Source organism: Coturnix japonica, chromosome 30 (genome assembly GCF_054131305.1).
Source record: "Coturnix japonica strain WE chromosome 30, WE-NBRP24, whole genome shotgun sequence".
Lineage (NCBI taxonomy): Eukaryota > Metazoa > Chordata > Aves > Galliformes > Phasianidae > Coturnix > Coturnix japonica.
Genome location: NC_140692.1, coordinates 5,037,933 through 5,058,567, shown reverse-complemented (window position 1 = coordinate 5,058,567; position 20,635 = coordinate 5,037,933).

The window sequence follows — 20,635 nt, the reverse complement described above, 5'->3', positions numbered from 1 at the left end:
CAGCGTGCTCTTGCAGCTCAGAGAGCAAATGGTCCCCTGGGCTCCATCAGAAGAGGGGATGGCCAGCAGGGACAGGGAGGTGATTGATCTTCATGATCCTTGAGGTCCCTTCCAACCCGGGCCATTCTATGATTCTGTGATTACACTCGCTGTCAGAAAGAATGGCAGCTGTACGGAAGCTGGATATATTTTGGGACAGTTCTTGTAACCAGTTGATTTTAAGACCTTGCCCGAGTCAAGAGTCTAAATTGAGTGTCAGAAGAAAGCTGGTAAAGTGGCTATTGCTCATTCTTTTTCATTTGCTGATTCTTTCATTTGGGTTCCTTTTCCAAAGGAGATTCTGGTGATGGAAGCAATTGAAGAAAGAACCAAAGCAGCTCTTGCCAAGAGTGCTTGAAGTCCCTGTGGAGAGAAGCAAAGAACTTGGGCTTCCTCTGGGATGCTCCCCACCATGTCTCAGGAAGGAGACAACTGCTGTTCCACTTTCTGCTCTGTGTGTGGAAAGGTACGTCTGGGTTTCTTCTGCTTGTTTATTCTTTCTTTTTCAGGCTTTGAAGGAGAAGGGGTGGAGCAACGGGAGACTCACTGGTCGTTTGTTACCTCAAGAACAGGATGGATTCTGCATTGACTGTGAAAAACCTGGGCTAGTAGCATGGGCATGTTTCAGGCTGGACTTTTCCTTCTTGGTTTCCTTTTGGCTACAGGGAGACAGCTGTCTAAAGGTGTGTTTTCATACCCACTCTCCAAAACCATGTTTCATTGTTGCAGGTGGTTCAGTGTGCTCTTGCAGTGCAGATGCTGTAGTTTGCTGTAGAATCTGAATTGTTTCTGTTCCTAGGGGAGGACTGGGAGGAGGTAGTGAGAAGAGAATTCAATGCCTGAGGTGTATCTTAGTGAGAAATGTTGGCATGAGGTGCTGAAAGTCTTGAGTTGTCAAAGGCCAGTGAGGCTCAGACTCCTTAACCTGCTGGAGCAGGGTGGAAGCAAGGAGTGGGCACTGCCGTCCCACAAGCTGCACTTGGTTCTGGTCTGCCAGGTCTGTGCTGGCCTGGATTTCTTCTGAGAAGTTTGTTGGAGCTGCTTGGAGTAGTGAAGGGTGGGGAGGAAGTGCTGCTCAAGAGCTAAGGCTCTGCATGATCATCTTGGATGGTTTTAACCATGATATCTGAAGACAGTTTCCATCAGAATGATCCCAACATTGTGCGAGTGTCTCAGATGTATGAGAGCACCCACCTCCTCCAGCTGAGCCATAGGAAAGCTAACTGTGCCCAGTAATTACAGCTTCTGCAGATTGAATATGCTTCCAAGTGTTTTCCTTAGTGATCAATAATGTCCCAGCACTCTGAGATTCCATCTCTGGCACAGTCTGGAGCATCTCTGCAATCCTTGGTTGCTGGAGGGCACGTGGTGAGTGCATGGACAGGGTGGCACAAACGCGTGCGTGTGCTGAGGAGTTGGGTTGCACACAGGTGCACACAAAGGGGTGTTTGTAGAAGGTGTAGGCACGTAGGTGTTCCCAGGGATGGTTTGCACACGTCTGTGAATGCAAAGGAGGGCACACGATGCAGAGTGTGCATGGGGGTGTGCAAAGCAGGCAGGGTGGTGAATGGGTGTGCGTGTGCACATGGATAGGGGAAGGTTGGGGTTACAGGTTGACCTGTGCTGAGGTGAGTGGGGACTCACGGTGTTGCTCAGTGGTAGATTGGTTCACACTGAGTGCTAACAGGAAACTCGCACACCCTTTTTGTTTCAGCTGTGCCAGCGCTGTGATCCCTTGCTGCAGGGATGGGGTGTTGGAAGGATGGTGTGCGTGCCGAGCTCCCATCTCTTGCAGGAATCAAGTGTAGAGCAAAAGGGATGTTTGGGCCAGGTGACTGTAAGAAGGCTGGCTGCTTTGGATGGTGGTAGCTGATGGAAACAGGTGCTCTGGGGACCGTTCAGCTTTTAACAGAAGACAGGGGTCCTGCAGCAAGAACTACTAGGTTCTCAAATGGCTTCAGACGTGCACACCGACTACATCCCCGCAGACATTTACCGGTAGGTGGCTCTTGCAGAAGAAGATTCAAGCAGCAGAACCTTTTGCTCAGCTACAGCACACAAATGCTACAAAAGCAGGAACAACCTGCAAGCTCTGGGTCTGTTTGTCTTGCACAGGCATGCACTAACTGCGTTTGATGGTACCCCCCATCCTTGATTTCCTTCCCTGCTTCTTGTCTGATGACGCTGCTGAGCCAGGAACAAGCTGCCCAGTGTGGCAGAGCATGGTGCAGAGCTGTGCTGGGACCTCCTCCCCTTCATCTGCTGCAGATCAGTGCCCCACACGTGCCATTGGGATGCTCTGGCACGGGATGTGCCTCCAACCCAAAGCTCCTTCCCACCTCCCAAGGAAAAACAAAGCAACCCAAGCATCTCCAGCAAAGCTGCCCAGCAGACAGCAGGGAATGCAAACAGCTTCTGGCTGCTCCCCTACACTCCCGTCCTAAGTAAGAGACCCTATGAGGACTGGCTGGGAAATCAGTGCATGACACACGTGAGTGTGCACAGGATTGTGCAAAGCAGTGGGGTTCCACGAGTTTGTGTGTGTGTGTATCTCTGCTGTTATGAAAGCATGGGAAGACTTACTGAGTCCCAGATAATTACTTATCCTCAAATGATTTTTCCTGGCCAAAGTTAGAGCCTCTCACAGGTAATCGAGATCAACAGGCTGTTGTTGCACAATCAACAGACACAATCTAGATGATCAGCTGAGGAAAATAAAGCATCATGCCAAGGGTACTAGATAAGTGAGCAGCTTGAGATCTGCACATTTATGTGATGCTCATGGTCTTAGACAATATTTGCCTAGAGAGGTCACATTGAATGAAAGCAAACTCTAAGATGAATGAAAATATGCACAGGAGAAGAAGCCTCTGAGGCTTCTCAAGTGTTATGACCAGAAGACATAAACTCTGTTAAAGCAAACGTTTCTCTCTATTTTTTGTGTTATTCCAGGCAGGCCTTGATTACCGCCTGAACACATGCTGTGGAAGCCCAGCTTATGCAGCACCAGAGCTAATCCAGGGCAAAGTGTCTATTGGCTCAGAGGGATGTAGAGCGGTGTTTGTTTTCCCCTCTTTCCCTTCCCTCTCCACAGAGCATTTAAAGGCAGTGGAGCTCAGGTAGGCTCTCTTGGTTTCCCTTCTGAATTCTGCTAGGTTGCATCGCTTGGTAGCTCTCAGAAGCTGTCAGTGGCCACAGACTAGAAAAGTGCAATTGGTCTCAGTTCACACAGCTGGCTGGTTTGTCTCAGGCTAATCCTGAACTGCCTCAAGCGACTGCTTTGGGGCTCTACAGAACAGCAACTTCAGAGATCTCTTTCTATTACTAAGTGTTTGAAAGAGCAATTTGCTCTGTTAATTATCCATCATTTCTGTGCAGTCTGTTTTGTCAGACTTGTCTTTAGCTTCCAAGTTGTATGTGAAGAATTGTTTCCGTTGTAATGCACAATGAACTAAAAATTGAGAGATGAAAATGTGAAGAGTTTTTCCAGCTTTGATTTCATGTCTGGAATTTTGGAACCCACTACTTGCAGTTGTTAATCTGTCCAAACTGGTCTGGTTTGGGATGCCCTCGTACTTCTTGAATCGCTGTTAAAGGCGGAGCAATTCCTACAAGTGCCATGGCCCCACTGTTGTTCTAATTCTTGTTTCTTTGTTTTCCACACGCTGCTTTTCAAGCCTCCTTTTTCTTTACAGTCAAAGTGAGAACTGCACTGTGTCTGAACCTTGTTGTGCCTCTACATAAAGAGAACCGAACAGCAGCAAAGCCAGACAGGTGACTGTGCTGACAGCTCTCGTAGCCAGTAACACGTAACTGTGCTAAATCCCTTGTGACGGCTTTGATTTCATTTTTGCCAGTGAAATCCTTGTAAAAGGAACTGCAGCAGTGTGATGAGCTAAGGTGAAGATGCTGGTTTTAGTAGTGCTCTAAGCTGAGTGAAAGGGCAATTGAATGAGGGTTATATGCTTTCTCTGGGACGATAAGGTTTTATTTCCTGAGGGAAAGAGCCAGCTTTTCATGGGCTATATGTGGGCTTTGGCAAGGGCAGACAATCCAGTCTGTCAGGAAGCCATTTGAGGCGCTTCAGGTTTGTAAGCTTGTCTTTTTGTTTTTCAGGCGGATATTTGGAGCATGGGTGTACTGCTGTATGCTCTGCTGTGTGGGTTTTTCCTTTGGATGATGACAATATGATGGCACTCTACAGGAGGATACCAGTGGGTATCAGTGGTGCTAGAATACACTGAGAAGGGAAATAGCTGAGCTTGACAAGAGGCCTTGCTTTTCGGATGGCAGAACATGCTGAGCTGTGGGTAGAAAGGCCACAGCACAGTCTGCTGAATATTGTCCCTGTTTTTGCTGCTTTGTCTACCAGTATTTTGTGGATTTGGTTCTACGCTTGGTTGGCCTATGTGGCACTGTAGCCTAATTCTGTACCATGATAGCATACAGAATTTAAGGAGAAGTATTTTCCTGCCAATGGGCTGGATTTTTTTGTATCTGGTTCTTCAACTGGCTGCTCCCTATACTATCTGTAGTAAAAATATAGACACATCATTTGATTTCCCTGAAATGAATGTTCCTAAATGCCAGCTCTTCTCATGTCTACAAAGATCAAAGTTCTGCATTTGCTATTAGAATTTCCTCTTCCAGAATCAGGAGGTAATGTAGGACCCCACAGATTGCCTTCAGAATCCAACAGTTAGTTCTGTTTCCTTTCGGAGTGCATAACAACCTGAGCACATGAATTGAATGACGTGGCTTGTTAGTCTGGTACAAACTCTGCTGTACACTGAAACTTGGTCCATTTGTAAGCAGGACTCCATCTCTGCAGGACAGCAGAAAACCCTTTGTGCTAATCATGATGCCAAGAAGCAGAATGCGGCAAATGGCAGATGATCCAACTGCTTCAGGTGTTCATTTCCTTAAAACTGTGAATAGTTTTGGACTGAGAGTTTGTAAGCAGAACAGAGCTCTTAAAGCTGTCAGAGATTATTTCTGCACTGTTCAATTCTATCTGCCTAACATACACCGGATCTCAGAACTGCGTTGCTTGAACTGGTGGAACTTGTTGAAGTGAACTGGGATGAGCAAGTTTTAGAACTTAGTCAGAATGCAGTAAAAAATGGATAATCTCATGAGTATTAAGGTACAGGCTTGCTATTTCTGCACTGAATTTGTTTTTATTTTACATGGCTGTGATCTGAAAGTTGCTTGAAACGCAGGCACCTAGGCACTGTTGTGTAACTGAATTTCACACGATAGGTCCTGAAATATCCTGGAATCAAAAACTCTGACTTGTTTTAAGTCTGCTGCTTGAGTCTAATCAGGGTCATAGTGTCTGTGTGCAGTGTTTCTTTCCCTGTAATGCTCCACATCATTTCATTTTGGGAATATTGAAGGAAATGGACTATGTGCCATAACTGTTGTTAGAACAAAGTATGTCTGGTGTGATCTTATGCATAGGTTCTGTAACTGCTCTTCACAGCTCAGGTGTTTGACCTTCCTTTTGGTGAAGTGATGAAATACTGCTGGTTTCTATTTGTGCTTCTAGGCACCTTGAAGCTCTTAGGAATAGAACAATTGTCTCCAGTTCTTTTCAATGATATCAGTAACAGCTCGAGTGTTGCTGCCCACTAGGTAGACCCAAAGAAGCAGATTACAGTGAAACAACACACGAGCTGGACCTGAATGAGGATCACTTTCAAGACAGTGGCTATGCTGCTTCAAGCCTACTTGCTTCTTCCTGCCGCCACTCTATTACCAAGTATCAACAACCTTTCATGATTCAACTTGCAAATGTTTGAAACTAACCCTTGTGTTTCTATGCCTTCCTAGGTGATTCGAGCCCTTGTCAACCCCAAAGATCCAAACCAAGCAGTGTCTTTCCATCAATGGAGAGTTCTTATTAAGCATGAATCGCTGCAATTCGGATGACAGCCTTCCACATGGTAACAGTGATGGACACAAGGGGCTCATCCACGTTCATGCTCTCATATCTCCTGGCTCTGCTGAAGCTCCTGACCTGAGCCTGCCAGACACAGCAGTCACCTGCCTGGATTGTGACCCAGCGCCTTTGCAGTGCTGCCCATCCCAAGCACAGCCCGAGTGTCCCAGCAGCAGCACCACCATGCAGGAGCAGGGCAGCATCAGTGAGGTGAAGCTGAGCATCTTAGATGGGGACTTAGAGTCAGGCTGCCAGTCCCAGGCACCAGGCAGCAGCACCAGCTCTGAGCCACTCTCATCTTGACAAGAGGAGTCCCATCTTCACCCTTGACCTCTCAAGCCCTCCTGTCTTTTATTGAATAAAGTCACTCTCATGCTCAGTCATCGCCTCGACTGCATTCTGAGTCTTCAATCACAGGGATTGGGATGAATGCAACAAACAGCAAGGCAGCTCAGCTTGCAATGCTATGGCTGTGGGGTTCGTGCAGGCAGAGCTCTGGGTTCCCATTTTGCCTGGCTTTGGGATGTCTGCAGCAAGATCTCTACCATTTTGTATGGGAGCAAATAATCTCTAGCATCCAGGTTGCTGCTCATGATATATCCCAGTCTTCCTGGCTGTCACTTTGTGATACTTTTCAAAGCCTTTTGATACTCTTTGATGCCTTGGCTGCTCCCTAACACCTCTGTCCTCCTGCCATGTTGACTCACGTCTCCCACTTTTAAGCTGGCTTTGCAGATCATCTCCAGCCCTGTCATCATCACGCTGCAGCAGGAGGTGCTCACCTGGCCCAATGTCTGGCAGTACTGCTTGTTCTGCAGATGAGCAGCTGCCTCCTCATCTCTTCAGCTACAGTAGTTTTTCTCAGGGCAGTTAGATGCAGTCATGCTCCTCTGGATTTGGTGTGTTAAATCCATGCTGCATGGCAGCAGTCAGTGCAATACAAAGGTGTTCTGTGTGCCATAGCATTTCTCCAGGGGCTGCCAAAGGTAGAAGCACAACACAGCACCATCCTTCTGACAGTAATGTCTGTGAGTGTTAGACATGTGAGCACTGCATCATCCCCAGCGTGTCAGTGCTTTTCCACACCAACCTGACTCTCACACTCTGCACTGAATGTAACTCTGCTCTTGTGGAGACAAATGCTTTCTGTCACATCCTCCATCCCTGCAACCATTTGCCGGTAGGCAGCTCTTGCAGAAGAATCAAGCAGCAGAACCTTGTGCTCACCCTACAGCATGCAAATGCTATGAAAGCAGAAATAACCTGGCATGCTCTGGGTCTGCAAGGCTGCACAGATGGGAGAGGTAGATTGTGTTTTTGCAGTGGAAGTTTCCAGTATTTTCAGTACATAGTGTAGGCCCTAACTGAATGTATAACCCTCTTGTAAAACAGCTGTATAAGTAGTTTTTCCACCAAGAAAGTTGCTGAACAGAATTAAGTTCAGACTGGGGGCATTCTGACATGGGTAGAATTGAGACAAGCACAAGATAAATACAGGGTGGGTAGAGCCCAGCACAGGACAGAATGAATGTACTGACTTTTGGAAACATTGCCCTTCTCTGTCCGCAGAAAAGTACAAGGCAGACCTAAAAACAAGAGGTTGGTAATTGACCTTCTATGGAAATGAATCCTAGCCACAGTCTCGAGGAGTCTGTGAGCCTGAGATGCTCAACCAATGAGAGCCATGAGAGCATCACCTGCAGTGGGTTTAGGGCACAGAACAGAATTGATTTCACTGACTGGTGTGCAGTTTCTCCCTTGCCAATAGGGGATGTGCGCGCAGTATTGCAATAATGAATAAGCACTGCTGCTATCGCTGCCATCTTTGCCTAACTAGAAATCTTTGACTTTGAGAGTTTCTCACACAAGGGGAGAGGGTAAGAAAGTAAAGAGGCACAGAAAACTAAGGGAAACTGCTCTTCTTTATCTTATCTATAAAAATTGATACGATGCTGTTGTGCATTTTTTTTTAATTTTATTTTTAATTTTTTGCTAATGTCAGTTAGATTGTTTTAAAATATCCACACACCAAAATCTGACTACCAAGCAAATGTAATGAAAATGAAATGAAGGTGAGTTAGTGGAAAGCACAAGGCCATATTATATTAGGCTCCAGCAAATTTACAGGCAGTCACTGCACGAAGAGGTAGATCTGAGTTGCACATTATATGATTCCCACAAAGATTAAGGAAATCTGAAGCTTTCAATATATTTTTTTAATTCTTTTTTCATTTCATTTTTAAACACCTGACCCAGACCCCAACCCTCACAGGAGCTGTAAAGATAACAGCATTAACCAGCAATGTAACTCTAATCCTAACCCTTACCCTGATTCTAAAATCGTCCCTAACTCCAAATGCAACAACAAAAATGATGCTAGAAGTTTGTAGCAAAAGGAACCTTAACCCTGATCATAATCCAAAAAAAAAATCATTATGGTAACAATAATCTTTACCTTAAGAGTAATATTAATCAGAGCCCAGATGATGCCTGCATCCAATCAGAAGCATGCTTTGCATTATTTAAGAGTTGTATTTTTTCCAATGAACTCTCTCTATTATCACGTTTATAAAGTAACAGAGTCTGTTCTTTTTCTCCTGACACTGTGCCTTACTCCTGACATCCCCTGGAAATGACCCAGATAGGGCACCATCAAAGTAATGCTAATAGTAATGTCAATCCTAAGGGTATCTCTAGCCTCAGTGTTAATGGGACGCTAACAACAATCCCAACAGCCTTAAACATTCTGGTGGTGTGAAAGAGGTGCTGCCTTGCACATGCTGGGCAGTCCCATTGCCTGTTAAATGCAGGCGGCAGCGTAGAAACATGATGCCCGTGGTCAGAATGCCCTGTGGCAGATCCTGGCACCGGAGAACTGACCGGAGAACCATGAGAGAACTGACAACAAATCACGCGACATCAGAACTGACCCAGTGGTTATTTACAAGCCTTGGGAGACCCAGACAGGATCTCAGAGTGGTGAATGTAGGTACAGAAGTTGTTACTACTCTGTTTTCTTCTAAAAGAAGTGTTTTTTTTTCATCTCAGAAGTTGGGGGGGGGGGGGGGGGCGGGAAAGGGATATCAATTTAATTACTCATTAATTTATTGACAGACATTCACGTTTGCTACGTTTGGAGAAGTTTTTATTTGTTTGCTGTGGTTTGATTTTTTTTTTTTTTTCTTTTTTTTTTCCCCCTTCCCTCCTCTTCCATCTTTGTGTTCTTCCCCTATAATCAAATGAACGGATCCCCAGGGTCTGTCCCGCAGACGTTCTTTCCGTGGTCTCTGCTGCCACCTGCTGGCCAATAAGCGGAACTGCCACTGTTGGGCGTTTGGTGCCGCAGGAAGCACAACGCAGATCTGAGTTCTGACCGGTCTACGCAGCAAATCCGCCAATCTTTATTGCGATAAGCCCTCCAGACAAGAGCATAAAGTCTTTGCCTGAGGGCAGGGTTAGTAGTAATGGATGTCAGTTTTGAAATTTCCAGTCCATTCACCATAGCACTTTCTGCCTCCATGTCCCATAACCAGAGCAGCTATGCTGGCATGCTCTCTTGGTTTCTGTCTAAACCACTGTACTATATCCATCAGTTCAGCTGCTGTATTATGGGCAGCAGGGTTTGGGGGGTGGACACTGGTCAGGGCACTCCCACCAGCCTATCCTGCATTTTTTTTTTTTTTTTTTTTTCATTTTTGGGTTACAATCAGTCAGATCTCAAATAGATCTAGTCCAAATGGAACCTCAAAATCTGACCTTTTAGTGCCTTCATTTACAGAGTCCATTTTATACAGATTCCCTTGTACAGGGCCCCCATGGTCCTCCAGACAGTTGTTACTGATCTTCCATAGGAGAATGATTGAATTAGGTTTTTTCACATCAAAACTGCCACCTGTCTTTCCAATTTTTCAACACTATCATTCAATAGCTGATTTGCATCAGCCTGAGCCTCTTCAGTTATGTTCAGACAGTTCAAGGCCATTAAAAGTGGCCATGCCACCATGAACACAGCTAACTGTCATTCTCAAGTTGTAAGTATGTCTTTGCTAAGACCATGGAAATACTCAGTCAGGTGGGCCAGGGACTCATGGACCCTCCCTCCGTCCCACACAGGGCCCCATTTTTCAGTGACAGAAGCAGTGCTGCATTTTGAGGATCCTAGGAATCCCAGGACATGCCCTGACAAAAGGTCATTCAAAGGGGTAGTCTTTCCCCATCCAAACAACTCCATGATATTCACAGAATCACAGAATTGTAGGGGTTGGAAGGGACCTCCAGAGACCACTGAGTCCAGTCCCCCTGCCAAAGCAGGTTCCCTACACCACAAAAGAGGTACGAAGAGGTAGATCTGAGTTGCACATTATATGATTCCCACAAAGAGTAAGGAAATCTGAAGCTTTCAATATATTTTTTTAATTCTTTTTTCATTTCATTTTTTAAACACCTGACCCAGACCCCAACCCTCACAGGAGCTGTAAAGATAACAGCATTAACCTGCAATGTAACTCTAATCCTAACCCTTACCCTGATTCTACAGGGGACTGTCTGAAACGGACATCAATTCAATTACTCATTTATTTATTGACAGACATTCAAGTTTGCTACGTTTGGAGAAGTTTTTATTTGTTTGCTGTGGTTTGGTTTTTTCTTTTTTTCTTTTTTTTTCCCCCCTTCCCTCCTCTTCCATCTTTGTGTTCTTCCCCTATAATCAAAAGAGAACGGATCCCCAGGGTCTGTCCCGCAGACGTTCTTTCCGTGGTCTCTGCTGCCACCTGCTGGCCAATACAAGGAACTGCCACTGTTGGGCGTTTGGTGCCACAGGAAGCACAACGCAGATCTGAGTTCTGACCGGTCTACGCAGCAAATCCGCCAATCTTTATTGCGATAAGCCCTCCAGACAAGAGCATAAAGTCTTTGCCTGAGGGCAGGGTTAGTAGTAATGGATGTCAGTTTTGAAATTTCCAGTCCATTCACCATAGCACTTTCTGCCTCCATGTCCCATAACCAGAGCAGCTATGCTGGCATGCTCTCTTGGTTTCTGTCTAAACCACTGTACTATATCTATCAGTTCAGCTGCTGTATTATGGGCAGCAGGGTTTGGGGGGTGGACACTGGTCAGGGCACTCCCACCAGCCTATCCTGCATTTTTTTTTTTTTTTTTTTTTCATTTTTGGGTTACAATCAGTCAGATCTCAAATAGATCTAGTCCAAATGGAACCTCAAAATCTGACCTTTTAGTGCCTTCATTTACAGAGTCCATTTTATACAGATTCCCTTGTACAGGGCCCCCATGGTCCTCCAGACAGTTGTTACTGATCTTCCATAGGAGAATGATTGAATTAGGTTTTTTCACATCAAAACTGCCACCTGTCTTTCCAATTTTTCAACACTATCATTCAATAGCTGATTTGCATCAGCCTGAGCCTCTTCAGTTATGTTCAGACAGTTCAAGGCCATTAAAAGTGGCCATGCCACCATGAACACAGCTAACTGTCATTCTCAAGTTGTAAGTATGTCTTTGCTAAGACCATGGAAATACTCAGTCAGGTGGGCCAGGGACTCATGGACCCTCCCTCCGTCCCACACAGGGCCCCATTTTTCAGTGACAGAAGCAGTGCTGCATTTTGAGGATCCTAGGAATCCCAGGACATGCCCTGACAAAAGGTCATTCAAAGGGGTAGTCTTTCCCCATCCAAACAACTCCATGATATTCACAGAATCACAGAATTGTAGGGGTTGGAAGGGACCTCCAGAGACCACTGAGTCCAGTCCCCCTGCCAAAGCAGGTTCCCTACACCACAAAAGAGGTACGAAGAGGTAGATCTGAGTTGCACATTATATGATTCCCACAAAGAGTAAGGAAATCTGAAGCTTTCAATATATTTTTTTAATTCTTTTTTCATTTCATTTTTTAAACACCTGACCCAGACCCCAACCCTCACAGGAGCTGTAAAGATAACAGCATTAACCTGCAATGTAACTCTAATCCTAACCCTTACCCTGATTCTACAGGGGACTGTCTGAAACGGACATCAATTCAATTACTCATTTATTTATTGACAGACATTCAAGTTTGCTACGTTTGGAGAAGTTTTTATTTGTTTGCTGTGGTTTGGTTTTTTCTTTTTTTCTTTTTTTTTCCCCCCTTCCCTCCTCTTCCATCTTTGTGTTCTTCCCCTATAATCAAAAGAGAACGGATCCCCAGGGTCTGTCCCGCAGACGTTCTTTCCGTGGTCTCTGCTGCCACCTGCTGGCCAATACACGGAACTGCCACTGTTGGGCGTTTGGTGCCACAGGAAGCACAACGCAGATCTGAGTTCTGACCGGTCTACGCAGCAAATCCGCCAATCTTTATTGTGATAAGCCCTCCACATGGCATTGCGCATGCACTCGAACACGCAACAGGCATAGATTTCTCTTAACTCCTTGAGGAGCAGGCAAGCAGAACAACTGAGCGCACCACTGCTTGTGATTGGGCCACCCCCATCATAGAGATGTGTGTTAGATCTTTTACCCACCCCTGGACTGGCCTTGTTGTTTAACGATAACCTCTGAAATCTGAGCTACTGGTTCTACCACCTGTAGTGTAGAATAGGTAGCCAATAAATGCTTTTCAACTGTGATGTATCTTTATTCTGCTCCATGCCAAACCTGTGGCCAAAACCTCATAGGGGTTCACAAAGAACTCTGGCTCTGCCAGAGCCCCCATCCAGACCCTTCTTGAGTTACATTCACATCTAGTTTGGCTGAAAAGGTTGGACTATAAATACTCAGTGCTTGGGCCAGTTTAACAGATATTTTTTCCTGATTATGCTGTCCATCGATCTTTTTAAACTGAACTCCTGCTCTAATCTGGTCTTTAAACATTTGTTGTCTCAAGACCCTAATGGGTCCAGACTGGATTACCTTAGGGGCTGGACGCCTAAGTCATGGCAGCAGATGGTTCTCTGCCTTTCTCAGACCTTTCCACCACCATTCAGAGCCTGCATCTGGCCGTAGGCACTCTTGTCTCCCCATCAATTGGGCAGCCTGTTGTATTACAGCACCTGAGGGCCACTGGGGGGTTCAGTATGGATAACATAGACCCATACTGATGTAAAGGTGATGGCTGTAGGATGAGATCCCTCGTTCCTGATGAAAAATTTATTGACTGGGCTCTCAAAATCATCTTCATAGATTGCCTCTTTCATGCCTAATTCTCTAATATAATTTTGTTAGTCCTCCATAGAGGACCACAGGCTGATATTTAATGCTATGTCATTCTTATTTGGCCATGTTATATGACACACAGCCATAAATCATTCACTGATCAAATGGCTATCCTCATTATATTGGACAGAGCATACAGTCTTTGTCTGAGGGCAGGGTGAGTAGTAATGGATGTCAGTTTTGAAATTTCCAGTCCATTCACCACAGCGCTTTCTGCCTCCATGTCCCATAACCAGAGCAGCTATGCTGGAATGCTCTCTTGGTTTCTGTCTAAACCACTGTACTATATCCATCAGTTCAGCTGCTGTATTATGGGCAGCAGGGTTTGGGGGGTTGGATACTGGTCAGGGCACTCCCACCAGCCTATCCTGCATTTTTTTTTTTTTTTTTTTTTCATTTTTGGGTTACAATCAGTCAGATCTCAAATAGATCTAGTCCAAATGGAACCTCAAAATCTGACCTTTTAGTGCCTTCATTTACAGAGTCCATTTTATACAGATTCCCTTGTACAGGGTCCCCATGGTCTTCCAGAGAGATGTTCCTGATCTTCCATAGGAGAATGATTGAATTAGGTTTTTTCCCATCAAAACTGCCACCTGTCTTTCCAGTTTTTCAACACTATCATTCAATAGCTGATTTGCATCAGCCTGAGCCTCTTCAGTTATGTTCAGACAGTTCAAGGCCATTAAAAGTGGCCATGCCACCATGAACACAGCTAACTGTCATTCTCAAGTTGTAAGTATGTCTTTGCTAAGACCATGGAAATACTCAGTCAGGTGGGCCAGGGACTCATGGACCCTCCCTCCGTCCCACACACGGCCCCATTTTTCAGTGACAGAAGCAGTGCTGCATTTTGAGGATCCTAGGAATCCCAGGACATGCCCTGACAAAAGGTCATTCAAAGGGGTAGTCTTTCCCCATCCAAACAACTCCATGATATTCACAGAATCACAGAATTGTAGGGGTTGGAAGGGACCTCCAGAGACCACTGAGTCCAGCCCCCTGCCAAAGCAGGTTCCCTACACCACGTTGCACAGCTCAGCATCCAGGCAGGTCTTGAATATCTCCAGAGGAGATTCCACAACCACCCTAGGCAGCCTGTTCCAGTGCTCTGTCACTCTCACCGTAAAGAAGTTATTGCACACATTAGTGCAGAACTTCCTATGATGCAGTTTCTGTCTGTTTCCCCTTGTCCCGTCTCCACACACTGCTGAAAAGAGTCTGGCCTCAACACTTTGCCCCCCCCACCTCGAATATTTATAGAACCTGGATCTTGTCCCCTCTCAGCCTTCTTTTCTCAAGGCTAAACAGACCCAGTTCCCTCAGTCTCTCCTCATTGGGGAGATGCTCCAGGCCCTTCACCATCTTAGTGGCCCTCTGCTGGACTCTTTCTAAGAGATCCCTGTCTTTTTTTTACTGGGGAGCCCAGAACTGGACACAATATTCCAGATGAGGCCTCACCAGGGCAGAGTAGAGGGGGAGGATCACCTCCTTCGACCTGCTGGACACGCTCTTTTTAATGCACCCCAGGATGCCATTGGCTTTTTTGGCTACAAGGGCACACTGCTGGCTCATGGTTAATCTGTCGTCCACCAGGACGCCCAGGTCCCTCTCAGCAGAGCTCCTCCCCAGCAGCTCTTCCCCCAGCCTGTACCGGTGCATGCAATTATTTCTCCCTAGGTGCAAGACTCTACACTTGCTTTTGTTAAACCTCATCCGGTTTCTTACTGCCCGGCTCTCCAGCCTGTCCAGGTCTCGCTGAATGGCAGCACAGCCTTCAGGTGTGTCAGCCAATCCTCCCAACTTCGTGTCATCAGCAAACTTGCTGAGGGTGGTCATTGATGAAGATGTTGAACAAGACCGGACTGAGCACAGACCCCTGGGGGATGCCGCTCGTTACAGGCCCTCAGCCAGACACTGCACCACCAACGACAACACTCTGCACTCTGCCAGTCAGCCAATTCTCGACCCACTTCACTGTCCAATCACCTATCCCATACTTCCTCAGCTTTGGTATAAGTATGTCATGGGAGACTGTATCAGTTATAGAGGTTATAGAGTTCAATTCCTGTAGTCAATTTGGCGGCCCAGGTGGGACCAGCTCTGTTCGCTGCAGGACCAGCTGAGAGGGAGACACTTTTGGCGCACCCTGAGATTTCTCTGAAGGACTCCCTTCCTCACCTGATCACTGCAGGGACAGACAAGGACCACCCATAGGTGGACCAGGTATGTGTATGGTAAGTGGAGCCCATATGTCTTGAGGAGACATCCTACACAGTTTACAGCCATACGTGCTGCTCCCAGGGAGGTGAGCTCATGGCTTTGGTTGCCAGCTGGGGTAGGAAGACTCCTTGGGTGAGTTCCTATGAAAGGGAACTGTATGTCATATGAATGGAAACAAGAACAAGTACTCTCTCCCAGGTGGGTGACAATAGGAGGGACCTAGGTTGGTCTCTCCTTCGGGTATGGGATATAGTGGATAGCCTGTCAAATGGTAGCCTGGGTTCTCCAAGTTGTAATCACGGGGGTTATAGGTTGTATGTTCAATATTATCATCTGCTTTAAGTGTTTGGTACCGTGTGTCAAGCCGACTCTGGGAAAAACATTAACGTTTGCAACTGGTCGACCAGAGTATGAATGTTATTAAGATTCCAGCTAGAAAACGTTGTCAGCATTGTGTAGTATGAATAAACCATGGTTTTTGATCTAAATGTCAGAGTGAGTGTGGTGTGAGTGAGACACAGAACAGCTGCAGGGTGAGTGCCGAGTCCCGATCCATGTTTCCTTCCTCCTGTGAGGGAAATGGCCAGACACGGACAAAGTGAAAGACTGTGTTGTCTGTCCACTCATATGTACTTTCTGCTTGTATGTAAGAAGACAGGAGTTTGTACTCTGTAGATTAGTAAGATTGTCCTGAGGAGAGGTGTACATTCCACCCGACCAATGAGTGTCAACCCATTTATGTAATACTATGTACTGCTTGCGAGGAAGTGTGTGAGGGAGGTGGTTCAATCAGTGCTGGTTCTGTGGCACAGTGTTTATAACTGAAGAATACAGACTGTATTAAGGGAGTTTATGTGAACTGAAGAACTGTACATTTTGACAAACTGTTTTGATGGTATAAGAAAGTGTAATTGTTAATGATATATGAAAGTGTAGTTGAGGGAATGTGGAAGTGTATCTGAGCATAGAAATAGAGGAAGCATTTACAGAGGAAAAAGGATTAAAGTGAGTTTACCTGCATTGACATGAGAGCAACACCCTGCCAGACCGCTGCCCTGTGAGCTGAGCAGAGCAGAGCAGAGACACAGTCCCCATGTATCAGGTAGTGTTATTCTGCTTACCAAAAGAATGAGTTCACTACAGAAGAGGCAAATCTTCCCCTCTGCTCCATCTGTGGCATACTCTGGAGTTCAAGGCATTGCAAAGCTATGGCACATCTACTTTCTTTCAATGATGAAAACTTAGTGTGCTCTGGGCTCTCATTTCAATTGCATCTAAAGAAGTCTAGGGTCATGCCAGCTGACAGGAAGCTGGCAAATGTTGTCTCATTGTAAGGAAGAGCAAGAAAGATGACATGGGCAATTATGGACCTGTCAGTCCAGAGCCTGGTAAAATTATGGAGAAAATGATGGTGGGAGTTATGGAAAAACAGCTGAAGGACAATTCTGTCATTGATCGCAGCCAACACAAGTTTGTGAGGCAAAGGTCCTGTTTAATTTAAGCTCATTTTGTGACACAGTTATCCGTTTAGTTGACCAAGGGAAGCCAGTTGATGTAATCCTTGAGGATTTCAGTGGAGATTTTGATACTGTTTCTCACAACAACCTTCTGGACAGAATGTTCTGCATATGGCTAGACAGAAACACAATGTGGTGGGTGAGCAGTTGGCCAGTAGGTCAGTCCCAAAGGATTATAGTCAGTTTTTTCCATCAGGCTGGTAGATGTTCACTGTCGGGGTCCCCAGGGTTCCATTTTGGGGCCACTTTCCTTTCATGTTTATGCAGATGACTTGAATGCAGGACTAGAAGACGTTCTGAGCAAGTTTGCTGATGAGACCAGATGAGGAGGTGCTGTTGCCTCCACTGAGGGTGGAGAGGACTTGCAGAGAGATGTGGACAAGTCAGAGAAGTGGGTACCAGTTGGTACTAAGCACCAAGTGCATAAAGTATAACAAGAACAAGTGCCTGATTGTGCACCTGGGTAGGGGCAATGCTGGACATACACACTGACTGGATATGGGACACTGGAGAGGATTCTGACTGGAAGGGGTTGGGGTGCTGGTCAGCATCACACTGAATGTGAGTCAGCAGTGTGCCAAGGCAGCCAGGAAAGACAACAGTCCCCTGGAGTGCATGAAGCAACTTATTGCCAGCTGGGTGAGAAAAAGGGTTGTCCCTCTGCTCTGCATTGCTACTGCCTCACTATGTTCTGGGCACCACAGAACATAAAGGACTTCAAACTCTGGGAGAATGTGCAAAGGAGGGCACTGAAACCGAGAGATCTGAAGTTCAGAGTTTTACAGGGATTGGCTGCTTGTTCAGACTGGGCCCTTCTCACATCCCTGCTCACATCCTGCAATGAAACATAGGTCTCATATGGGACATGAACCTCACAGCGTCCTTGCACCACATGTAGAGCCTGGGATCTTCTGTCCCCATGTCTTTCATTTAACATCATACAAAATTCCAACACACTGCCCCAGGAAATGCCCAGAGCCAACATGACATACAGGACCTCTCTACCACTGGTCTTGCAATCAGGGCTTGACCTGTCTGCTTTGTAAGGCAAAGGAGAGGTTTCTTAGCATGCCAGTGCTTTTGCCTGCCTGTAGTCATGGCTTCCAGTTATCTTCTCTAACAAGTCCCTTGGGAAGCTTACTTGGTAATGTTCCTCAGCGGGCCCATTAATACTCCAAGAAACTTCACTGTTACTTCTGACTTTGTCTTGTTGAGCACTTTGTGCAAACTTCTCTCTGCACTAGAGGCTGATGAACTCAGCATCAAATGCACCCTGGGACCATTATAACCTAAAGAATCTCCTGTGCCTTATGCCATCTTGTTATCTTCTTCAGGTTATCAGAACTTGTTCAGCAAAAAGGAGGGATATCTGGAGAGAGCTTAAAGAATCCAGTATAAATTTATTGTCTATTTATTTATAGTTGGGTTTAAAGAAGACATTAAAGCAGCACTGTGCAACTGATACCAATCCAGGATGTCCCAATGAGTTCTGTACTGTTACTGTGTTGACAAAGGTCCTTCTCAACCTCCCCACCCAATTTCTGCTCACAATGGACCTATGGGACTTGCATCACTTTTCTTCACATCACTCGTCTCCTCTGCATTCATCCGCTCAGTGTTAAAACTGCTTTGCACCAACTCCCACTGGCTTTCCTCAGAGAACCAGCTACACATGGAAAAGGAAAGATTTCTCTTTTTTATCTGGCCAGCAAATGGAAAGAAAGGTGATGCAATTGAATGAACAGTAAAACACAGTGATCAACTGCATGCCATGTTCAAGCTGCATCTATTGAAGTTTGTCTTTCATATGGAATACTTTTAAAAGAAATGATTTATTCTGAGGTAGGATAGGATAGATTGAATCACAGTGAAGTAGTTGACAACAGAGGCCATCAGACTCTGGTAGATAGAGCAAATTCCAGTAATCTCCCTGGGATAGATCAGCCAGGTAGTTGAGAGGTATCAACTTAAAATTGATCAGGACTTGTGAGTATTTCACACATTGAGACGGGTTAACACATTCTCACTGATTCTCAGACTTTGGGGAGATGGAACAAATTCCAGTAATACCCCTGAAAGTCAGAAATCAGACAGATAATTGGGAGGTATCTGACTGAACAAAGAGCAAGGGATGGAGAAATCTGGAGGGCAGTGGGAGTAGTTTGTGCCCAAATGGCCTGCTGAAAACACGCCCTTAACCATGGCCATTTATTTAGGAGAGCTGAAAAAACTTGGAGGATGAGACACATCAAATAGGCAGCAGGGAAGAGTAGTGCTGGGCACCGGGCTATAGTCACAGGGCATTGGCACTGGCACCACTGTCTGTGTCTCTGAATCTGAAGACATTTGTGTCCAGCGAACACAGTTCTGGAAAACATTGTAGTTTCAGTAAAAGAAAAAAAAAGACATCAAATCACCTCAAAGATTCATATTTACAACTTAAAATGGAACAAGACTCATGAGAATTTTTCATGTTGAGAAGGGTTAACACAATTTCAATGATTTCCATCTTTGTCTTCAATTATTTGTTTCAGTTTTATTGACATTTATGATCAACTATTAAGCTTACAGCCTCAAAATAAATAAATAAATTAAAAGAGATACATTTGCATCTTGCACGTGGCCTGATGCCCCTTTCACCTTCGCAGTTCCCACAAGTCCTTCCATGCCGGAGAGTATGAGATCCAGCAGAGCACCTCTCCTCTTTGGTTCCTCCACTGCTTGGTCAAGAAGCTGCCATCTGTGCTCTCCAGGGATCTGCTGGATGCCACATGCCCTGCTGTGCTGTCCCTGCTGCAGATAATGGAGTGACAAAGGCCACCAAATGGGACAAGGGACAGACAACATCAGATTCCCATCTGTCTGCAGAGGGCACCTTCCATTTACTCTCCCTGATCAGGAAGACAGGAAAAGACACTGATGGTCTCCTCTGTTTGCCATTTCCATTAGCTCTGACCTGTCTGCTCTTCCATCCCCAGGCAGAGCTCAGTGCACTCTCACAGAGGGCATTCACCCTTCTTTGTCTCCTCGCCCATCCATCCTAAAGACTCGGTATCCCCCTTGTGCTACAGTGCAGTTGTGGAAACCATTAAACTGTGTCCCCATGGTCAGAACAGGAGCTCAGGCCTGCAGCTCTATCAAGATTTCTAGCTTCTTGTGTGTTGGTGTTTGCATTAGTGCAAAACCACAGAAGTAAACATCCTAATTGGAAAGCATCACTGGACATAGCCTGACTGGATAGCTCATCTATGGTATCAGTGTGCAGAAGGTGGCACACAAACATTAGACTGATCGTGGGCCTTGGAGTTGACACAGCAACATGGTCACACCATGGGCATGGCTTTCCTGAAGGCCCTGTGCTGCTCTTGCAGCTGTGAGTGAATTCACCAGACAGCCAGTGCTATCCCCTCTCTGGCCCTCGGCTGATGCCCAGGAAGGAGCTGTCTATCTCAGGGATTTCCCACATGGTTTACAAGCACTGGCACACATCAGGAGCAGCCCAGGCACCTTGGGCATCACCCAGTGTCTGTGTGTGAGCAGCTGCCTCCCAGCTGAAGGTCCGAGGACTCAGAGCAGGAGCTCACATGCAGGCAACTCCTTGTGCACTTCTGAACTGAACCAGAGGAATCCCAGCTCCTGTGGGTGTGTAGGGAGCTGAATCCCATTTCAGCTCCAGGATTTCTGTCAAGGGATGAGACTCCTG